At 38.3% G+C, this 21926-nt stretch overlaps 1 pseudogene; it reads right to left on the minus strand.

Annotated features, from left to right (window-relative positions):
* Nucleotides 1–13351: 13351 nt before the first annotated feature.
* LOC114087050 (aldo-keto reductase family 1 member B10 pseudogene) lies at nucleotides 13352–17619 on the minus strand (annotated as a pseudogene).
* Nucleotides 17620–21926: the final 4307 nt, after the last annotated feature.

The raw sequence follows: 21926 nt of genomic DNA on the forward strand, positions 1-21926 counted from the left end.
AATGTGACTTATAGAGAAGTGATGTGTGTAGCATTGGGAGCATATCCTTAAGGGACAGAGTGCATAGTCCTTCCTTTTTCCTGCCACTTGAAACACAAATTTGGAATAGCTGAGGGATAAGATTAAAAAAGTCCAAATCCTTAAGTGGCTGTTGAGCAATCACCATACCAGCCCCAGACCACCAACTACAGATAGTCATGAGGGAGAGAAGTAATTTTCAATTGCACTTAAAAGTGTCTGTTACACACAGCAAAATCTGAGATGCCCTACATTATATGCACCATTAGTTTATATACCAGCAAGGAAGAAACTATTCATTCAAAATAGACTATTCCCCAATGCTTTTGTGTCACTTTAAAGTTCTGTTTTAAAAATGGCTTTTTAAAATAGAAAATGTAAACATTTTTTCTGAAGTTTTAAAAAATTATATATCACTCTTGTGCATAAATAAAAATGTACAAAGAAATATAAGAAAAAAAAAGGGTTAGAGTATTCTGAAAGCTTCTTTAGCTTGTAGTCCAATTCCTCTAAATGATTTTTGACATAAAACCCTCAAGGTTAGATGCAGCGTGTGTTAAATGAATGCTCCTTTCGTGACTCTGAGACATTCTTACAACTCCTGGCACCTGGTCTGCAATTTTGATGCTTGTTCACAGACATGTCACAATAGCTTTGTTGCAAGTTGGCTGGCTCAGAGCAACCGCAAGGTGTGTACCAATTACAGAGATGTTAAAATATGACAAAGCATGTTTCAGAAAAACATAGTCCTGATGTATGAGTACCAGCTGCCAAAGGCAAAAGAGACCATGAGACCAAAGACAAAGACACACAGATCCAGGGTAATACAAAGTGTAATTTATTGACAGCTATTGGACAGAAGCATGTCTTGGCAGAAGAAATCGGGTTTTGTATACTAAGTCAGGCAAGGGGCTACAACTAACCAGAATGTACCTGGACTTTCCCAAAAAACTATTAAAATGTCTAACATTGGATAATAAATGGTCTAGGTATCAATGGTGGCACAACATACTTCTTTGATTACTGCTTTGCCCTACAGGGCTCGAGATGGTGCCAGAGTCATTTGGTGGGCAACACAGCAATTACAAACTAGATGGCTGTCATCATGTCAAGCTGGAACCTCAGAGTACATCTTAAAGTCGATGAAATATGCATTTGCAGAGCACTTGAAAATTACTGAAAACAGAAAACAATGTGCGCTTTCAGCTACATTTGTAGTTCACTGTATTTCCTTTGTCTTTAAGAGATTTAATTTATATATTTATTTGTATATTTATTTATTTATGTAGTTGCATTTATGCTGAACTGACATTTGTACATCCTGCTTTGTCACTTGAGCATTACTTCATATTATTATTGGTTCTTATAATTTACTGGATATGTCATATATCCACTCTGTCATCTTATTGATAATTTAGCTAATCAAATTCACAAGCCACAGTTGAACTTCCTGATAATTTTTATATAAATAAGAGTCAAGTAGACAGAACAATTGAATAGGTTTTCATAATGTTTTTACCCCTAAAAAGGAAATATCCTTAAAATTCTTTTTTAAAAAAGTGTTTTTAGTTTCTGATGGATCTTTATTTATTCATTTATTCATATGTACTGCTAAAAATTGAATCCAGTGCCTCATACATGCAGGCAAATGCTCTACCACTAGCCACAACCCCAGCCCCTTAGAATTCTGCATAACAATTGAGAAGCTTTATCTAAGCAGTTTACAAAGAGAAGACTTTTTCTTAGTCTCACTTAATAATACAACCTCATGCTCCATGATTGCCAAAGAAAGCACAGAACTTGCAGTTCATAGAAAAAAAATGTGATATACTCTGAAAAACCATTTTATCCAAATGCTTCTGTGTTAGCTTTTTCTGTGACCAAAATACCTGACAAGAACAACTTACAGGAGAAAAGTTTTATTTTGGCTTATGGTTTCAGCAATTTAGTCCATGGTCAGCAGGCTCCAAGGCGGAAGCAACTGGTGGAGGAAGGATGCTCAGCTCATGACAGCCAGGAAGCAGTGAGGGAGGAATGGGGACAGAATAGTCCCTAAGGTCATGACCCCAATGACCTACTTCCTTCAACCATGCCTCACCTACCTACAGGTACCACCTCCCAGTGGTCCATTCAAATTATTAATCCATTAAGTGAATGATGGATGAGGTCAGAAACCTCATGACTCTGGGGTTATAGCTCAGTGGTAGAGCACTTGCCTAGCCCATGCGAGGCACTGGGTTCAGAGCCTCAGCACCACATAAAAATAAATAAATAAAGTTAAAAATAAAGAAACCTCATGATCCAATTACTTCCCCAAAGCACCCTCCCCACCACCAACAACAACCTTGTTGCCTTGGGTACCCTATTTTCAACACTTGAGCTTTTTAGATGACATTCCAGATCCCAACCATAATGGTCTCCTTAAAAGATTGGTAGAAGACCTTAAATGCTAATAATTTAGGTTTTAAGAAAGGCACAGGAAGTGGAAAAGTGTTGAAAACAGAATGAAAAGCTCAGGTCAGGTTAAGGCTATCTTCTTATAGGAACAGGTAGTGAAAGAAATAAGGGATGGGAGTTGGTAGCATATCAGTGGGTCTCTGAAAACAGAGTGGAATGATGGAGAAAGCTGAAAGGGGAGAGAAAGAGACAGAAAAAGAAAGAAAAAGAAAAGGAAGTTGGAGGGAGGGAAGGAAGGAATGAAAAAAGGAAGGAAAGAAAGAAGGACGGACGGACAGACGGTACCACAATGATACTGGTACTGATAATCATAGTCATAGGACAGCAATGTCTGTTTATTATTCTGGGGCAATTATTTTGGATGCTGTTCACTTCACTATAAACTTGTGGGTTATTAAAATTCTGAGACATCCTAGGCAGAGATTATCCCATGCACAATTAAGGATTATGGCTCCTAAAAAGATTTTCATGTTTGAAAAGCACAGCAGCAAGTACTGAGAGCAGGAAAGAAGAAATAAAGAGCCCCTTAACAAGTAGGGCAGCCAGTTCATTCTTAGTTGTTCTGAATTTGACAGAAGCAATCTGTAGGGACTACCCAGGGCTACAAGATGGAGTATTTATCCTTGATATTTTATGAGTAAGAGGAGAGAGATGAGAGCATTTATTAGAAATTCCCCATCCCCTTGCTCTTTTGGTCAGTCACTGATATAAAGAAATGAAAACTGCAGTGCAAGATAAAGAGAGCAAGTGTTTATAGACAGGAGTTTGCTATGTATTCAATGTCAATGTCAATGTCTGTCTTTGACAATCACAATGTTAAATACTTTAGAATGACAATGTCGAACTTCATAAATAGGAAAGAAAGAAATGCAGAGAAAAATTCAAGAGCGAAAGGTATGATCTCTGAGAGTAAGCTTTCTGGTCTTGCTACAATCTTGAACAAGTGCACTTGAAGTGAGGTTTAAAAAATCGAATAACATGCCCATAGAATGAGAAAATATTTGCAAATCTTATATCTGATCAAAGGCTTGTATTTGGAATATATAAAGACTTCTTACAATTCACCAATAAAAAGAAACAGACTCCAAAAAATGTACAGAGGATTCAAATCTCTAAATGTGTAATTCTGCAAATTAGATCCATGAATGACCGATAGCCACCTGAAAAGAGGTTCAGTATCATTATAATTTGAGAAGCACAAATAAAAACTATAGTGAGATACCAGTTCACACCTACTTAGGATAGCTATAATTTAAAAAGACAATAACACTTTAGAAAACAGTTTAGCAGTTCTTCAAAATGTTAAATTTAAAGTTACTATATGATCCAACAATTCCATTCCTAGATATATGCCCAAGAGAAATGAAAACTATGCACATTTATATATAAATATCCATAGCACCATTGCTTAATAGCCCCCAAATGGAAACACCCTAAGTATCCATCAGTGGGTAAATGGATTTATAAAAAGAAGGTATAGCCACACAATGGAATATTATTTGGCCCTAAAAAGAAATGAAATATGGTTCCATGTTACAACATAAATGAACTTTGAAAATGTGATGCCAAGTAAGAAAAACCAATCACATGGCTTACCTATTTTGTGGTTCCATTTATGTGAAATGTCCAGAATAGGATAGTTCTTAGAGACAGAAAATAGAGTCGTACCTGCTAAGGATTGGGGGAGGAGAAAATGAGGGGCAATTGCTAATGGGTATGGGTTAATAAAAATATTCTCAAATTAAATAGTAGTGATGCTTGAACACTATAAATATTCTCAAAACCAGGAATTGACCACTTTATAAGTGTGAATTTTATGGTATGGGAATTATATTCCAAGAAAGCTGTTAGGAAAGTTGATAACAATTAAATTCAGACTGTACACACAGAATTTCTAGAGAAGCAGTGCAGAGAAGTTTCTTGATTCACATATTGCCTTTTCTTTGTCACTAAATATTGTGAATCACTGTGTTACCTTTGTTTACTTGACTCAATCCTTGAAAGAAAAATTAAAGTGATAATTACTCTTCCATCTGACAAGCAAATATTAATTTTGTTTTCATCATTCATTTCTCATTTTCTTTCAAATTAGGAAGGAAAATGGAACTTTAATTATTTGTTGAGATAAAGGAGACAGGCTTTACTATTTTTCAATTTTAATTACCGTCTTTCAAATATTTTTTTTTTCTTTCAGAATATACTATGAAAGGAGAAGATAGAGTCTCCAGAGAAGGGGGATGGTGGAAAGCAACCACATACTGCTATTTTTTTACAGAAACTTTTCTACATTTAACCTTGGTTTGTCATTCTGTGTGTACCTTTTCCTATGCCACATAATTCCAGTTGTGTCTTTTACTTTAGTTCACGTTGTATCAGGAATGCTTTCTTTTTTTTTTATTTTGCATTGGCCTAAATTTCATAATCATTATGGCAGGAAAGTAATCATCTTCCATGAGGATGTTCACATCCTCATCCTGGAACCTGTGAATACATTACCTTATATGGCAAAAAAAGACTTTTTGCAAATGTGGTTCGATTAGGCATTTATGTTAGTCAGATTTCCATTACCATAACAAGTAGTTTAGATAATGAACTGACAAAGAGAAAAGTGTTATCTTGACTCACAGTTTATAGAGATATCAGTCCACGGACAGTTGGCTCTGTTTCTTTAGAACCCGTAATGAGGGAGCACAATATGGCAGAGGTGTGAGGTAGCCCTGAACCACTCACCTTGTGGCCAGGTAGCAAAGGAGAGCAAGGAGGCCAGGGTCCTACTATAGTCTTCAAAGGCATACCTCCAGTGACCTGGAAACCTCCACTAACCTCCACCTCACACTGATTCCACCATTTTACAATGGAGCCACTCTGGGACCAAGCCTTCACCACATGGAGTTTGGAGGGACATTAAAGACCCAAACTCTAGCAGGCATCCTGAGATGGAGAGATTATTCTGGATTTTCTGAATGGGCTTGATGTAATTTAAAAGGTCCTTACAAGGGAAAGGAGGAGGCAGAAGACTCTAAGGAGATGTGACAATGGAGGCAGAGGTCAGAGTGACACATGGACCAAGAGCCGAGGATCTGAGGCAACATCTGAAAACTGGAAATGACAAGGAAATCGATTATGTCCTAAAGCTTCTAGAAGGAACACAGCCCTACTGACCAGTTTTGGATTTCTGACCTACAGAATTAAAGATAATAAATTTGTATTGTTTTAAGCCAAAAATCTGTGGTCATTTGCTATAGTAACAACGGTAAGGGAATACAATTAACATTTAAAAAAAATTTTTTTTTGCCTTTTGTCATAATGGATCATAATTTCCCAAACCAAATGTTTAGAAAGGGAAAATGTTCTGAAACAGCAAATGAATCAAGGCAGCTAGATCTGTGTGAGTAGAGGTCTGATCTATGATTACAGAGTGTGGCCAGCTTCCATAATGTCAGCCACCAGGTGGGCCTGGGCTGTGTCCACCGACACTACCTCCCCTTCTCTTCTGCAAAGAAAGCTTAACACTGAAAGAGCACTTGGCAGTGTCACTGTGAAAACTCGTCATTGTTTTCTCAGGTTTTATTACTTGGGTAACATGCAGCAGTCTAGTCATAAAAAACATATTTTCTGAACCGAAAGTTGTAAAATATTTGAAATCTGGACTTTTTAGGGAAATCTGGCCCTTATTGTTGTCATACATCTGACTCAGCAGTTGATAGTTTTCTAATTGCCTTGATTGGTGGATAATTATGTAAGCATTGCAGAGAGCAGAGCTGGGTTTTGCTTTCTTGATTAATCATGATGCTAAACAATTTCTTGTGGAAACTCTGGAAGTTTCCATTTTGTCTCTTGAAGTTAGTCCGAGTCCCAACAGATGGAAGCTCAGCAGCAGTCGCAATGGATGGGCCATGGAGAGAGACTTGTAAACAAAAGCAAACACTGATTACCGTCTCCACTGTGGAAAGCCCAGAACTTCTTAGCATTCAGATTTAACTGGAAGAAAAAAAAAATCATGGAACTAATGTTCTCTGAAATTCTTTAACCCTATGGGCAACTAGACTAGGTTAGGCCACCCAAGCTATAAACCGTGATGATAAAGTACACTTTGTCCAATTAAACTTGCTTAATGTGACACACACATGGTGGTGCGAATTCTTGTTAATAGGCTGCATGGTGATTAGGGAAACTGGCTATTAGTTCACATGAATGACTGTAATTGGTATTATTTGCACAATGGGCCATTTTAAGCTCTTGTTTTCCTCCTTTCATTTTCTGAGTTCTCCTCTGTAATCAGAATGGAAATTGCTATTTCCTTTCCCTTTTCTATCCGAATCATCAGACAGACTGCCTCTTGAGGCAATGGTCCAGAGTTCTTGGAACATCTTTCCTGCATGCTCACCCAAGGCCTGGAGGTAATTCCACTTTTTCTTTGCAATCCCCTCCTCTTTCCTAGATGCTGCCTATTCACTGAACCAAGTGTTCTGGGCAGGGAAACTGCCAATAGGCTTTGATTTTGTTCTTGACATACCCAGGTGGATGGGGTGAGTGTCAAAGGACAGAAAGGGCACAGTAAAAATTTTCTCTATGTTCAGTGGCATGCCCAGGGCAGGGCAGTGGAAGCAATCAACTCCAGGAACAGGCCACAGAAGATACATTGTCTGTAGAGAAGTGTAGAGTGATATCAAAATGTCTAAAAGAAGTTCAGCTTTTTATTATCACTGTGGACAGTGATGCTCCACAAAGTCATTGATAAAATATCCCTTTTCTCTAAGAAAAATATCTCATACTGGATTAGGATCTAAATAATTGTTGAGATTTAATGCTATAGCCACAGGCTTCAAATAAGAAAAGCTTAATATATTTTTTTAATGTACATTGAATTCTATGTAGAAGTTAGTTCCGGAATGTTTGACTCTAGAATTATACATGGACTCAGACTTTTTGTTTTGAGTGCTGGGATCAAATCCAGGGCCTTCTGCAGGCTAGGCAAGTTCTCATACCACTAAGCTACATCCAGACCTCACATGTTTTTGTTTGCTGTTGTTGTTTGTTTCTTGTCACATACTGAGGATTTAATCTAGAAGCACTTTACCATTGAGCCCTTTTTAATTTTTTATGTGGAGACAGAGTCTTGCTAAATTGCTCATGCAATTGCTTATTCTTTAAAATTCTTTTAATTAACCATAATATTTGTACATATTTATGGGGGTATAGTATGATAATTTGATACATGTATAAAATGTGTCCTGACCAAATCAGGCTAATTAACATTTCTATCTCCTGAAACATTTACCATTTCTGGGTGTTGGGAAACTTTGGAATCTTTTTTCTAGCATTTCAAAATATGTAATCAATTGTCTTTGACTATTGGTACTCTACTGCTATAGATCATTAGAACCAATTCCTCCTATCTAACTGTGCTTTCGTCCCTGTTATTTAATCTATTTATACAGTGTTGCTTTTTCTTGAGCTCCATATAAGTGAAATATTACAGTGTGTACTTTTTGTATCTGACTTTTTTTTCAAATCACCATAAATAATGTTATTGAGATTCATTTATATTGTAACACATATTAGTCATTTGTTCTTTTCTTTTTTTTTTTTTTTTTTTTTAATCACTGAGTAGTGTTCTACCCTGTGAATATACCCTAATTGGTTTTTCTATTCTTTTGTTGATGGACAAGTAGTTGTTCTCAGTTTTGATCTGTTATGAATAAAGCTTTAATGAGGATCTTTGAGGAGTCTTTTCAAGGATATGCTTACTTGCTTCTTTTGAGTAGGACTAGAATTCCTGAATCATAGGTAACTCTATGCTTAGCATTATTAGAAATAGCCAAATAGATTTTTCAAAGAGATTGTACCATTTTACATTCCCATCAGCAATATGATCCCACTCTCTCCCTGCTTTAGTTTGCATTTTAATTATCCCCCAAAGGCCCCTGTGTTTAAGGCTTGATCCCTGGGGTAGCACTGTTGGGAGGTGGATGAGACTTTAAGAAGTGCAGCCTCATGGGAGACCTTCAGGTCATTGAGGGTATGCCCTTGAAGGGGACCGTAGCCTCCTTTTGGCTCTGTTTTTGTTCCCTGGCCATGAGCTGAGTTTTGCTTTGCCACACGCTTCTGCCTCACCACAGTCTCCAAGAAACAGAACCAGTCTATCATGGACTGAACCTCCAAAACTCTTAGCCAAAATAAATCTTTTTTTTTTCTTTATAGTTGATTATCTTAGGTATTTTAGTAATGAAAAGTTGACTAATAACCCCCTCAACCCCTATAACATCTGTTGAACTTGCACTGAATCTAAAGATCAATTTAGGGATAATTGAATCTTAATGCTACTGAGGTTTGCATTTCATAAAAATTGTGTATCTCTGCATTTATTATACCTCCTTTATCTCAGCATTATTTTTAGTTTTGAGGACTTTACATGGTTTTTATTAAATTTATTCAAAAATGTTTAATGTTATTGATGCTGTTATAAATGGTAGCTTTCTAAAATTTAATTTGCAATTGTTTGTTGCTTGTATATAGAATTACAGTTGATTTTTGTGTATCCTGGCATACAGAAATACAATTGATTTGACCTTGTATTCTGTAGTCATATTACACTCAATATAATAAATTCATATTTTTTATTACTTTGGATTTCTATCTGTAAAACCATGCTATCTGTAAATAAAAGTTTTAATTTTTTTCTTCCCAAGTATTATAACTTTTACCTCTTTTTTTTTTTTTTTGTCTTCTTGTACTGGCTAGAACCACTAGTCTAATATTGAATGTACATGGTTAAGAGTGGATATAATTATTATATTCTCAATTTAGGAGGATATAATAACTGGAGAACAACCAATAGTCCATCAGTAGGAATGATAGTAACTGCCAGTTCTTTACAGAATGTTTATCCAGTTGAGAAAATTCACGTTTATTATTGGCTTCTATTACTAATTTTTGTCTATGAACCACTATTGACTTTCATTAAAGACTTTTCCTTTAATTACTAAGTTAATTGCGTATTTTGCTCCCTTATTTTGTTAATGTGGTAAATGACATTGTCTTAGTCTCTTTTTGTTGTTGTAACAGAATGCCTCCTTGCCCACACGCACACCAGAGTTAAAAAGAACAGAAATTTATTCTCACAGTTCTAGAGGTCCAGAAAGCCAAGATCAAGTTGCATAAGGCCCCCTTATGCATCCTCACAGGGCAGAAGGTGAAGGTAAGAGAGATAGAACACATTTCTGCAAGCCCATTTTATAGTAGCATTAATCCACTCATGAAGGTGGAACCCTGGTGACCTACGCATCTCCCAGGAAGCCTGTTGCATTGGGGATGAAGTTTCCGACTCATAAATTTTGGAGTGAACACATTCACATTATAATAGACATTGTTTGCTTTTTAATGTTAAACCAATTATGCATTCCTAGAATAAATCCCACTTTGTATTGAAGTATTATCCTTTCTGCATGTTGCTGAATTGGATTTCTTATACTTTATTAAAGATTTTGTGTTTCTGTTTATGAGGAATATTAGTCTGTGGTTTTCTTGTGATGTCATTTTCGCAATGTTACATTTACTTTATAAACTAAATTAGGAAATACTGTCTCTCCCTTTATACCCAAAAGAGTTTGTACACTATTGCAATTACTACTTCCTTAAAAGTTTAGTAGAATTCATCTGTGAATTTGGATTGTAGAATTCTCTTTAAAGTAAGCATTTAATTTCTTTTAACAAATATGAATTTTTATTCATTCTTTGCCCCTTTTGCAAAATCATGTTTTGAAGGAATTTGTCCATTTCTTTTTTTTTTTAATTTTTTATTGTTGGCTGTTCAAAACATTACATAGTTCTTGATATATCATATTTCACACTTTGATTCAAGTGGGTTATGAACTCCCATTTTTACCCCATATACAGATTGCAGAATCACATCAGTTACACATCCATTGATTTACATATTGCCATACTAGTGTCTGTTGTGTTCTGCTGCCTTTCCTATCCTCTACTATCCCCCCTCCCCTCCCCTCCCCTCCCCTCCCCTCTTCTCTCTCTGCCCCCTCTACTGACATTCATTTGTCCCCCTTGTATTATTTTTCCCCTTCCCCTCACTTCCTCTTGTATGTACTTTTGTATAACTCTGAGGGTCTCCTTCCATTTCCATGCAATTTCCCTTCTCTCTCCCTTTCCCTCCCACCTCTCATCCCTGTTTAATGTTAATCTTCTTCTCATGCTCTTCGACCCTACTCTGTTCTTAGTTACTCTCCTTATATCAAAGAAGACATTTGGCATTTGTTTTTTAGGGATTGGCTAGCTTCACTTAGCATAATCTGCTCTAATGCCATCCATTTCCCTGTAAATTCTATGATTTTGTCATTTTTTAATGCAGAGTAATACTCCATTGTGTATAAATGCCACATTTTTTTTATCCATTCATCTATTGAAGGGCATCTAGGTTGGTTCCACAGTCTTGCTATTGTGAATTGTGCTGCTATGAACATCGATGTAGCAGTGTCCCTGTAGCATGCTCTTTTTAGGTCTTTAGGGAATAGACCAAGAAGGGGAATAGCTGGGTCAAATGGTGGCTCCATTCCCAGCTTTCCAAGAAATCTCCATACTGCTTTCCAAATTGGCTGCACCAATTTGCAGTCCCACCAGCAATGTACAAGTGTACCCTTTTCCCCACATCCTCGCCAGCACTTGTTGTTGTTTGACTTCATAATGGCTGCCAATCTAACTGGAGTGAGATGGTATCTTAGGGTGGTTTTGATTTGCATTTCTCTGACTGCTAGAGATGGTGAGCATTTTTTCATGTACTTGTTGATTGATTGTATGTCCTCCTCTGAGAAGTGTCTGTTCAGGTCCTTGGCCCATTTGTTGATTGGGTTGTTTGTTCTCTTATTGTCTAATTTTTTGAGTTCTTTGTATACTCTGGATATTAGGGCTCTATCTGAAGTGTGAGGAGTAAAGATTTGTTCCCAGGATGTAGGCTCTCTATTTACCTCTCTTATTGTTTCTTTTGCTGAGAAAAAACTTTTTAGTTTGAGTAAGTCCCATTTGTTGATTCTAGTTATTAACTTTTGTGCTATGGGTGTCCTATTGAGGAATTTGGAGCCCGACCCCACCGACTGTAGATCGTAGCCAACTTTTTCTTCTATCAGACGGCGTGTCTCTGATTTGATATCAAGCTCCTTGATCCATTTTGAATTCACTTTTGTGCATGGCGAGAGAAAGGGATTCAGTTTCATTTTGTTGCATATGGATTTCCAGTTTTCCCAGCACCATTTGTTGAAGATGCTATCCTTCCTCCATTGCATGCTTTTAGCGCCTTTATCAAATATAAGGTAGTTGTAGTTTTGTGGATTGGTTTCTGTGTCCTCTATTCTGTACCAGAATTTGTACATTTCTAAGAAATTTCTCAAATGAATGGATAAAAAGTTTTTCATGTCGTGCCTTTAGTATTTATTTCATGTCATAGGATGTAGACTGGAAGCCTTTTATTCATTCCCGATATTGTCTATGACTGATTTTACTTTTTTTTTTTTTTGCTTTCTAAAGCTTATTGATGTTAGTAATTTTAAAACAATCCAAAAATCTTTGGCTTTTTTTCTGTCATTGTCTTCTTCCTATTTCATGAGTTTTTGCTTTCATCTGTGGTTTCCCTCTTTGAGTTTCTGTGGTTTGCTCCACTATTGTGATTTTAGCTTTTTGGGCAGAAAGCTTCCCATACTGAACTTTGAATATTTCTTTTCTAATATAGTCATGTGTCGCTTAACCACCAGGATACACTCTAAGCAGCACATTGTTAGGTGATTTCATCATTGGGTGACCATCGTGGAGTGACCTTATACAAACTTGACAGCTGCAAAGTCCCTAAGTGATGGGATCATATGGGTTCACCATGATATATGTAGCCTGTTGTTGACCACATTGCTATGTGGCGCATGACTGGGTGCCTAAAGTTATGTAACTAAGGACTGCTTTGGCTGGAATATTTTTATTATTGTTTAGTTCTAGACATTTTCTAATTTCCATTTTGATTTCTTCTTTGATCCCTAGCTTGCTAAGAAGCATGCCACATCATATTCCATCATCTCAGGAGTTTTCTAGTCACTTTATTGTTCTGGTTTGCCTTTCTTGTGACCTACTTTTTCAAGGTAGAGTGCAATAATTCTTATAATATGCTCCTTTTTCAAAAAAACTTTTATTATTTTTTTGTTCTTCTCAGTTTTGCATCCGCAATGTTAGCAGAGATCTTTTTATTTAACAAACATTTAGTCAGAAGTAGCCATTTGTTCATCTGAATCATACTTCCTTGTGATAAGGCTTTTCCTGGTTCATCACATGGATCTAAAAAAAAAGTTGCTTGGGGGAGGGAGGAGGGAACGGGAAGGAAGGTTCTGGGAAGGAGATCGAGCAACTAATGTTGCATGCATGTACAATGAGGGAACAATGAATCCCACTATTTATAATTATAAATGCACCAACAAAAATTTTTTTAAAGAAGGCACGGTGGTGCATGCCTGTAATCCCAGCAGCTTGGGAGGCTGAGGCAAGAGAATTGAGAGTTCAAAGCCCAGCCTTAGCAATTTAGCAAGTCCCTGCCCTAAACAACTCAGCGAGACCCTGTCTCTAAATAAAATACAAAATAGGGCTGGGGATGTAGCTCAGTGGTTGAGTGCCCCTGAGTTCAATCCCTGGTACTCCCCCATCAAAAATGTTTTTTAAACATTGCCTTACAACATGGTCAGGCATAGTATGATTTTACATAAACTTGGCTAATATAGACCTCAGGGGGAGCGAGTTCCACTTCAGTGAAGAGAAAGAATCCACCGGTGCCTCATCAGGAGATTCAGCTTCAGTAATTAGCATCGAAGGAATATTCTACCAAATGAGCCTAGCTAGCCAGGACACAGGCCATCCAGTTTCTGTTGAAGCTGAATATTGTCGCCATGCCCTTATTACTCAATCTGAAGTCAAAGACCTGAAAGTTCTTGACAAAGTCTTCTGGTGTCACAGACTTGAGGATCACCACCACATTCCTCTGGATCTAGAAGCAGATTGGAACCTGGGCTGAGGATTTTATTCATGCTTTGTAGCAATCTCCTTAATCTTGAGGTCCTCTAGTAGTGAAGGGTCCTCTGGTTTGGCCCAAGGTCTATCTGAAGAGCCCAGGAGGCTGCAGGCTGGGACAGTGACGCCCTTGGAGGGGCAGTACTGAATCAGTTTCTCCTGGGTGAGGTATGGGTGACACTCCACCTGATTAGTCACTGGTTTATATTTGAGTCTAGATTTGTTCAAGATCCTTTCAATGTGGAAGGGGTTGAAGTTGTAGACACCAAGGGCTTTCACCAATCCCTCATCCTCAGCTCCTCTATGACCTTCCAGGCATCCAAGAATGTTAATTTACTGACAAGATTGAGGCCTTTATCATCTTTGGGGAATAAGTCCTTGCAAGACTGAAATCCCTGAGTCCAGTAAAAAGATAGACACCCAGATAGTCCAGTTTCAGACCCTTGAGGGTCCTCCAAACAGGCTTCCGTCAGAAGGTTTCTCTCAAAGAAGGCGCACCACAACTGCTAACAATAAAGAGGTCCTCCCGCTTCACCACCTTCTCTTGAATCTTCTCTTGCATGGCTTCTCCCACCTCCTTCTCATTCTGATAGATGTAGGCACAGTCTATGTGGCAATATATGCATCGATGGCCACCTTCCCAGGTTCTTTGACTTTGCCTGGGGGAGACTTCCAGTTGCCCAGACTCAAAACTGGCATCTTAGCTTTGGTGCTGAGCTCCAAAGGTGGCCACGGTTGGTGCAGAAACAGCTCTAAGAGAGCAGATAGATGTCTAGTGTTGTGGTACGATTCTTACTTATTTAACATGTATGAACCTGTGCTACTGTTTTTTCATCAGTTTACTATCTTTTTTTCTTAACGGTGTCACTGACCAAATTTTTGAGTGTTGTGCTCTGATGCTATTTCCCCCATAAACTCTCTGGTGTTTACAAGGTAGTTTTGGATAGCATGGTGACTTTTGGTGACACCTATGTTGCATTATAGGGGAACTGACTGAAATTTATTAGAGAGAGAAGTTCAGATCTAGTGGCTAGTGCTGAGAAATGAACCATGATGAATGGTGGGATTTTAGGAGAGAAAGAATAGGAGGGAAGGATAGAAAAGGCATATGCAAAACTGTAGGATTACTGGGACACAGCATATAATGTGTGACCTGGGAGTTGGGGGCTGCTTGTGGACCAAACAAGAGAAAAGGGGTGGTATGGGATTAGTCCTGAGGCATCAAAGCCAACAGTAGTAGCCAGGAAGTGAGTGTTGGCATTAGGAGATGAAGCTCTGAGCCCCTCAGTGTTTTTGCCAAAGGAAATGTGGAGGTGAGGGGATTGGGGCAGGTGGGTTTTCTCGAGAATTAGTGTAATTTCAAGATTTAAATGAGGTAATACTTGGTGTCTGTTTGGAAAGGGGCAAGAGATTTAAAAGTAGGAAAACACTATGCCTGAGAAGATGGATGGGATAAGATGGAAGAATGTGTGCCAGTGCAAGAGGGAGAATATAGCACAAGGAGGAGGATGAGACACACATAAATAAAAACCACTTCACAGCCTTCACAATTTTGCTTTGGTTTATTTTCAGTGCCTGAGCAGGAATTGTAATGGGGACTTGGTATTACTTCTGTCAAAACTGTCAGGTACTTTATGAAATGGTTTGAGAAGGAAAGATAACTCTTTGGGTAGAAAACAATCTTTATTTTTAAAAATAAAGTTAACGTTGTTCCTTAAAAAATGGTTAAAGTGATAAAACTGCAAAGGAAGAAAAAAATCTCTTTCACCATCAAAGAATATGACCATATCTAATATTTTAATGTATTTCCTTGTACTATTTTCCATGTTGTTTAGTTATGAGTAGACTATATACTAAAAATAAGGTAGCACAGACTGATCATTTTTAAAACATTGCTTTCAGGTTTTAAAAGTCTGTATCCTGACATAAAACTCAGGAAATATACAAAAAAAAAAAAAAAAACACTAGAGAAAATTAAGATGACTAAGAATCCCACCACTGAGTGTTTGTGGGTTTAAATGATGCTTAATTTATTCAGTTTGGTACCATAATATCTCACGTGTGGTCGTTTTAAAGCATGGGTATCACAGGTCTATTTAGAGGTTCTATATTAGATCACAGGACAACTGTGAAACTCCTTCAGTTTGTTGACATGCAAATTCTCAGAATCTATCTCAGGCCCTTTGAATTGAAGTCTCTGGAGGGTGGACCCAGGAGTTAGCAATTTTTACAACCTACTCAGCTGTTTCTTGTAATAAAATTGGAAAAATGTGATCTAGTTGGAAGCTAAGATGAAGTGGAACTTTGGTCCAGGTATCTGGCTTGTTAGCCTTTACCAGTGAAAATCATGGAAGTATTAAGGTCATTCAGAAGTGATAAAACTAAAATTTACTCAACTGTGATGCTTTGGTATTTTATATAGAGAACCTAAATTTCCCCAGGAGTCTAAGTACAACTTCAGTGACATTAAAAATCTTATTTCACTAATATGTGTCTCTAAGCTGTATAATGCAGTCCAGCCCTCTTTAAAACCTTCCTAGTCAGCTCTAGGAACCCATGTTGGCGTGTCCTCTATTCTCCCTGGAAGCACTTGAGAATGGAACTTCACTACTTCACTAATATTTCCCTTCATTATTATCTCTCTTCCCTTTCTGGTGCCACTGGTACCTGCATGCCCCTTATCCAATCCCACTGACACCCATCGTATTATATGAAGAAATTAAATAGCTTTTACACTGCAATCTAATTATTAGAGATCACAGGTTTTTATGTATTAAGATGCTAATTCAGGTTATTAAAATAAAAATATTATGCTTTCAAAAACTAAACATAAATGCAGTAATTAAATCTAATACTAAGGGAGAGGCATTGCAGTACTTAAATTATTTCCTTTTTATTTTTAGCAAAAAGTGTTGTGTTTGCATATTCTTTTATATTTAGCTGAGTTACTTTATTTATATAGGTTTCTTAAAAATAGAATATTCATGAATTTTTGTGAAGGAGTATTTGCTGAGAGGCTTCCTATGTGCACTCCCCGGAAGCACTGAAGATACCCTCCTATGAACAGGAATGGGACGGCAGAGTAGACAGCAAGCAAATCATTACACAGGTAACCTTTGGTCTCTTGGTGTGCTCGCTCAAAGAGGCAAATGCAGGACGCCATGTATAATAGGACCTTTGTCCTGCAATTGTGTTGGGAAAATGTTGGAAATTTCTCCAAGCCAAGGCAATGAAGGATGAATTCGAATTATCGTCGTATTGGTTGGAAGAAACACTATTTCAGGCAGAGGAAATGGAATGTGCAAACCTCCAGGGCTAGAAAAAAACTTGGATCATTCAGATAAAAAAGAAACCTAGGGTGGCTCAAGCCAGGAGCAGGGGTTCTGTGCAGACCATGCAGCCCTCTTGGGGATGTGGATGTCTTCCCCAGATGGATGGGAAAGCCTTTCAAGTATTCGAGGTAGGGTGACACCATGATTGGATGTGTAGTCTGAGAACATTCTGGAAGCTCTGTGGAAGATGAAATAGGGAGGGACAGCAGTGGTCTAGAGGGGATTCAGAGGCTACTTGTAGTAGTCAGAGTGCTCCAGATAAACAGAACCAATAGGACACACACACACACACACACACACACACACACACACACACACCCCTATATAATAGGTGAGAGAGATTTATAAGGAATTGGCTCATTTGATGATGGAGGCTGACAAGTCCCAAGATCTGCAGTCAACAAGCTAGAGATCCAGGAGAGCTGGTGGTATAGTTCCAATCTACGTCCAAAGGCCTGAGAGTCAGGACAGCAGATGGCGTAAATTCCATTCTGAAGGCTGGCAGCCTCAAGACCCAAGAAGAGCTGATGCTTCTGTTCAAGTCCAAAGGCAGGAATGACCAATGTCCCAGCTGAGGCATTCAGGTGGAAGACATTCTCTCTCACTCACAGGAGGGTCTGTCTTCCTGTTCTGTTCAGACCTCCAATCTATTGATGAGTCCCCTTTCCTCACATTAGGGAAGGCAATCTGCTTCACTCAATCTACCTATTTCAATATCCATCTTGTCCAGAAACACCTTCACAGACACACCCACGGTCATGTTTGATCAGATGTCTGATGTGCTGTGACACAGAAATTTAACCATCTGTGTGGTTGGGATGTGAGGTGTGTCCCCAAGGCTCCTGCAAATATGGGAATATTCAGGGGTAAAGTGATTAGATTATAAGAGCTGTAACCTACTTGGTCCATTCTAGTTTGATTGGACGGACAGGGTGGTAACTGTAGGCAGGTGTGCTGTGGCTAGAAGAGGTGGGTTATGGGGGGCTGTGCCTGGAAGGGTGCACCTGCCTCCACTAGCCCTCTGTCTGCTCTTCTTCCCAGTTGATTACATGGTGATTGTAGCCTCCAATTGGACTTTGGACGGGAGGACCTGATGATATTGGGGGACAGAATACAATGAAGGTAAGGAGAGACCAATAGCATCCTGAGGGTCTCCAAAGTAGACTCCAGTGCAACAGTAGCAGCTGCCCACACGTCTCCATGGTGTATGCTCATGTACTGAACATGGGGAATGACACTGTCCTTATTCTCTTCAGTTTGGGCCAATTAGTTTGCAATTCCATTGGACTTATATTAAGTTGAAATCATCCCTCACACTAGATTTTTATGATGTTATTGGTTTTTATTTTTTTCTGTTGTTGCATAACATATTTTAAGAGAAGTTTAGAAATTAGGACCAGAGATTGCCAGACAGACACCGTTGTAAATCAGGGACTAAACTTCTTGCTTTCTGATTTGCTTAAAAAATATTGCATAATTGAGTGTGACTAACTGTATTATCAATATCTTAATTATAGCATTTTCATTAAAATGTAATCACAAAGGTATGAAAAATAATATTATATTTTAAACAATTTCCATAAATTTTTAAAGGCAGAAAATTGAAAGTGATGATAAGAACTCATTTTTTTAGCTTTCTAAATTTATATTTTAATGGATCATTATCCTTACCTAGGGATTTTTTTTAAAAAAAATATTATTTAGGTACATGTTCCTTCTTGCATATCAAGAAGTCAATATAGCTGTCAGTCTAATTCATAATTAATTACTCTCCAACCCACTAGGTTGGGAGACTGCAAAAGACAACACAACAGAAATGAATTGAATCAGGGTTTCCTTAATGAAAATGCAGCAGACCCTTATACTTTATTAATTTCCCTGAGCTCCTTGCCTTATGAACACTTGGAAAAATACATTTTCATTGTAGTATGTAAAATATATTTGGGCATAAAAAAAGCATAAATACTATTTTGACCAAATATTAAGTATAAGCATAGGGCCATCTTTTAATTTTTATTTGTGCCAGAATAATCTTTCCCTCCCCTTCTTGCTTTTTCCTACCTTCCTTCCTTCCCCCCTTTCTTTTTCTCTCTTCCCCTCCCTTTCCTTCCCTCTCTCCCCTTCTTCCTTTCATTCAACTAAGCACTAGGCACAAAGCACTTTGCCACAATTCTTAGCATCTTAGTTAATTTCTGCTGCGATAACAAAATATCTTAGATTTGGTAATTCATAAGTAATAGAGATTTGTTTCTCTCAGTTCCGGAGGCTAGAGAATCTAGTTTCAAGGTGCCAGCAGATTTGGTGTCTGATAAGGGCTGCGCTCTGCTTCCAAGATGGTGCCTTGTTGCTACGTCTTCCAGAGGAGCCAATGCTATGCCCTCAGATGGTAGAAAGGATGAGCTGGGCATGGTAGCACATCTCTCTAATCCCAGAAATTCAGGAGGCTGAGGTAGGAGGATCGTAAATTTGAGGCCAGTCTCAGCAATGCAGCAAGGCCCTAAGCAACTCAGTGAGACCCTGTCTCTAAATAAAATACAAAGAAGGGCTGGGGATGTGGCTCAGTGATTAAATGCACCTGGTTTCAAGACCCAGTACAAGAAAAAAAAAAAGAAGAAGAAGAAGATGATGATGATGGAAAGGATGGAAGACCAAAAAGGGATGAATGCTGTGTCCTTATATGGCAGATGAAAGGGAAAGAAGGCCAGGCAGCTCTGGGAAGTCTCTTCCATGAAGGCACAAATTCTATTTATGAGGGCAGACTTAATCACTTCTCAAAAGGGAGGGACTTATTTCCCCAAAGGCCCCATCTGTTAATACACTACTACTTTAATGTTCAGATTCCAACATATGAATTTCGGGCATAAACTTTCATGACATATCACCTTTTAAGGATGTCCATCTAGTGAGATAGGAGAGACACACATGTACCTAACATCAGAGGGGAACCAAGAGGTTGAATGAGCTGAATGTGCACTAAATACGGAAGCAGCGAACTCCTGTGTTCCAAATTGAAAAGCTGAGTTTATGGTCTGGTCTTGGCAGGACTGGGAGCAGGAAAACCGGCCAGATGGAAGGGGCTCTTTGAAATCACCTTAGTGACTGTAGATCAAGTGATTTGCTGACAAAATTCCCAATTTGGTACTAAAAATGAAGATTTTTATGATTGAAAAATTTTATGAGTAAAATTAGAAGCCATTAAAAGCAACATTTAGATCCAAATGACTTCACTTAACCAAGGGCCAGAATGGCTTTGTGGATCACAGTTGCTAATGTGAATTGCACTCAGAGGTGAATCAAGAGCCAGAACAGACTGGGGCCCAGTTGTTTCATGCATCAAGCCAGCACCTCTGAGCGAACAAGCTGCTGCACTCTCAACCTCCTGACATTTTGAGCTGTTTTGAAGGGTAGCTGCAAGTAGGGAGAATTCGATCTTGGCAGTGATTCTCTCTCGATAGTTTTATGAATTCGGGGTAAAAAATATTTTATGGTCAAATAAGCCTGGGAAAACACTGAGTAGTAAAAATGTTTAAAAAATATTTTTTACTATAAGACCTCTCCAAGATTCTAACACACCAGCAAGAGTTGTGAATTTAGAAGAGTATTTTCCCAGTTTATCCATCCAGAAGATCCGAGATGAGCTTAGATATGCAAGAGACTTTTGGGGTAAGGCTCTGTGAATAAAGGGGAGGAACAAAAGCAATTGGTCTGATACCTATAAAAGGAGGAGAGGAGGGAAGGAGGGGAGAAGGAAGGACAGACCAAAGAAAGGAAGGATCTAGAAGCAGCACCTTACACCTGGTCTATTCTTTTCTCCTCTCTTCTCAAAGCAAGATTTATTCTGGGTTGATTTCTAAGCCTGAGTTGTGAAACTTTTGGGGAAGACTTTAAATTTGCTCTGCTCTTTTGGAGTCCTCTGGGAAGGTCTACAGCTGACCTTAAAAATGGATGGTAGGAACCACTGTGCTGAATGGATAAGACCAATGCCTAAGGGGTACCAGAAACCAAAAGGGGTCAAGGTTATGAAAGAACAGAGAGCAATCCATTTGAAGGACTCCCAGGAAGGGAGTGACTGGACTCTTGCTCATGAATCCATTCAGATTGGAAAGATCCAATCTGAACCTCTCTGTGCTTAAAGATGTCTTCTTAGAATGATGCTTTTCAATGCATTGAATATATTAAAACATCATTAGAATACTATTGAAAAATATGTTCCTCACTTATCAATGCAGGCATTTCTTTATGACTATCTAAACAAGATTTAGCAGTATGTCTTGCAACTAATGGAATTTCGAAGCAGTGACTAGTATAAGGGATCTTTTTGATGTCTGCAAAAAGTCACAATAAAAAAATAGGTGTAATTTCAATTGGTTACAAAGTCACAGGAATTGCTACTACTGCTGCAGTTTGCCACCAACATTTGTAACTGAAGAAAATGCTAGGTTTCAGTTAAAGGATAGTGCAAATTAAGATGAGCTCTTTTTGCTGTGAGTTTTGTGAATGCCATATGAAAAATGATTGTTTAGAAAAGTTTCCAGATAGTTCTCATCCAGGTGGAAAACAGATCACTGATGAAAGTGAGTTTTATTTTTTACCTTTGGAAGGATCATTTGGGTGGCCTTTATCTGCCCTGACACCTAGGTGCCTACATGCTCTGTGGAATAGACCACTCAGTATCTTTTATTGTTTGATAAAGTCTCAGCTTTATAATCTTGTAGGAATTGGGGTGTGGAGTGACTAGGGGGAACTTCCAGGAAGCAAAGAGACTTCAATCTCTTCCCTTTTGGGTTTAAGGGAGGTGTGGTTTTGGAGCCAGCCTTTGGAGGTTCAAATCTCTCCTGCCTGTTACTAGTGAAGCTTACCTCTCTGTGTCTCCACTCCTTCACCAGAAAAATGGGGTAAAAATTAGTATTTACTTCAAAAGATTCCTATGAGGATTAAATAGAATGGTTACAATATATCCCTAAATATTATTTTATTGTCATTTCTATTGTCAAACATCAATCTAGGCACCTATCTGGTGTAACGGCATGGTTTGCTACCTTTCACCAGTATGGGGCTGTGGTCGCC

This window comes from Marmota flaviventris, chromosome 12, assembly GCF_047511675.1.
Source record: "Marmota flaviventris isolate mMarFla1 chromosome 12, mMarFla1.hap1, whole genome shotgun sequence".
NCBI classification, from domain to species: Eukaryota; Metazoa; Chordata; class Mammalia; order Rodentia; family Sciuridae; genus Marmota; species Marmota flaviventris.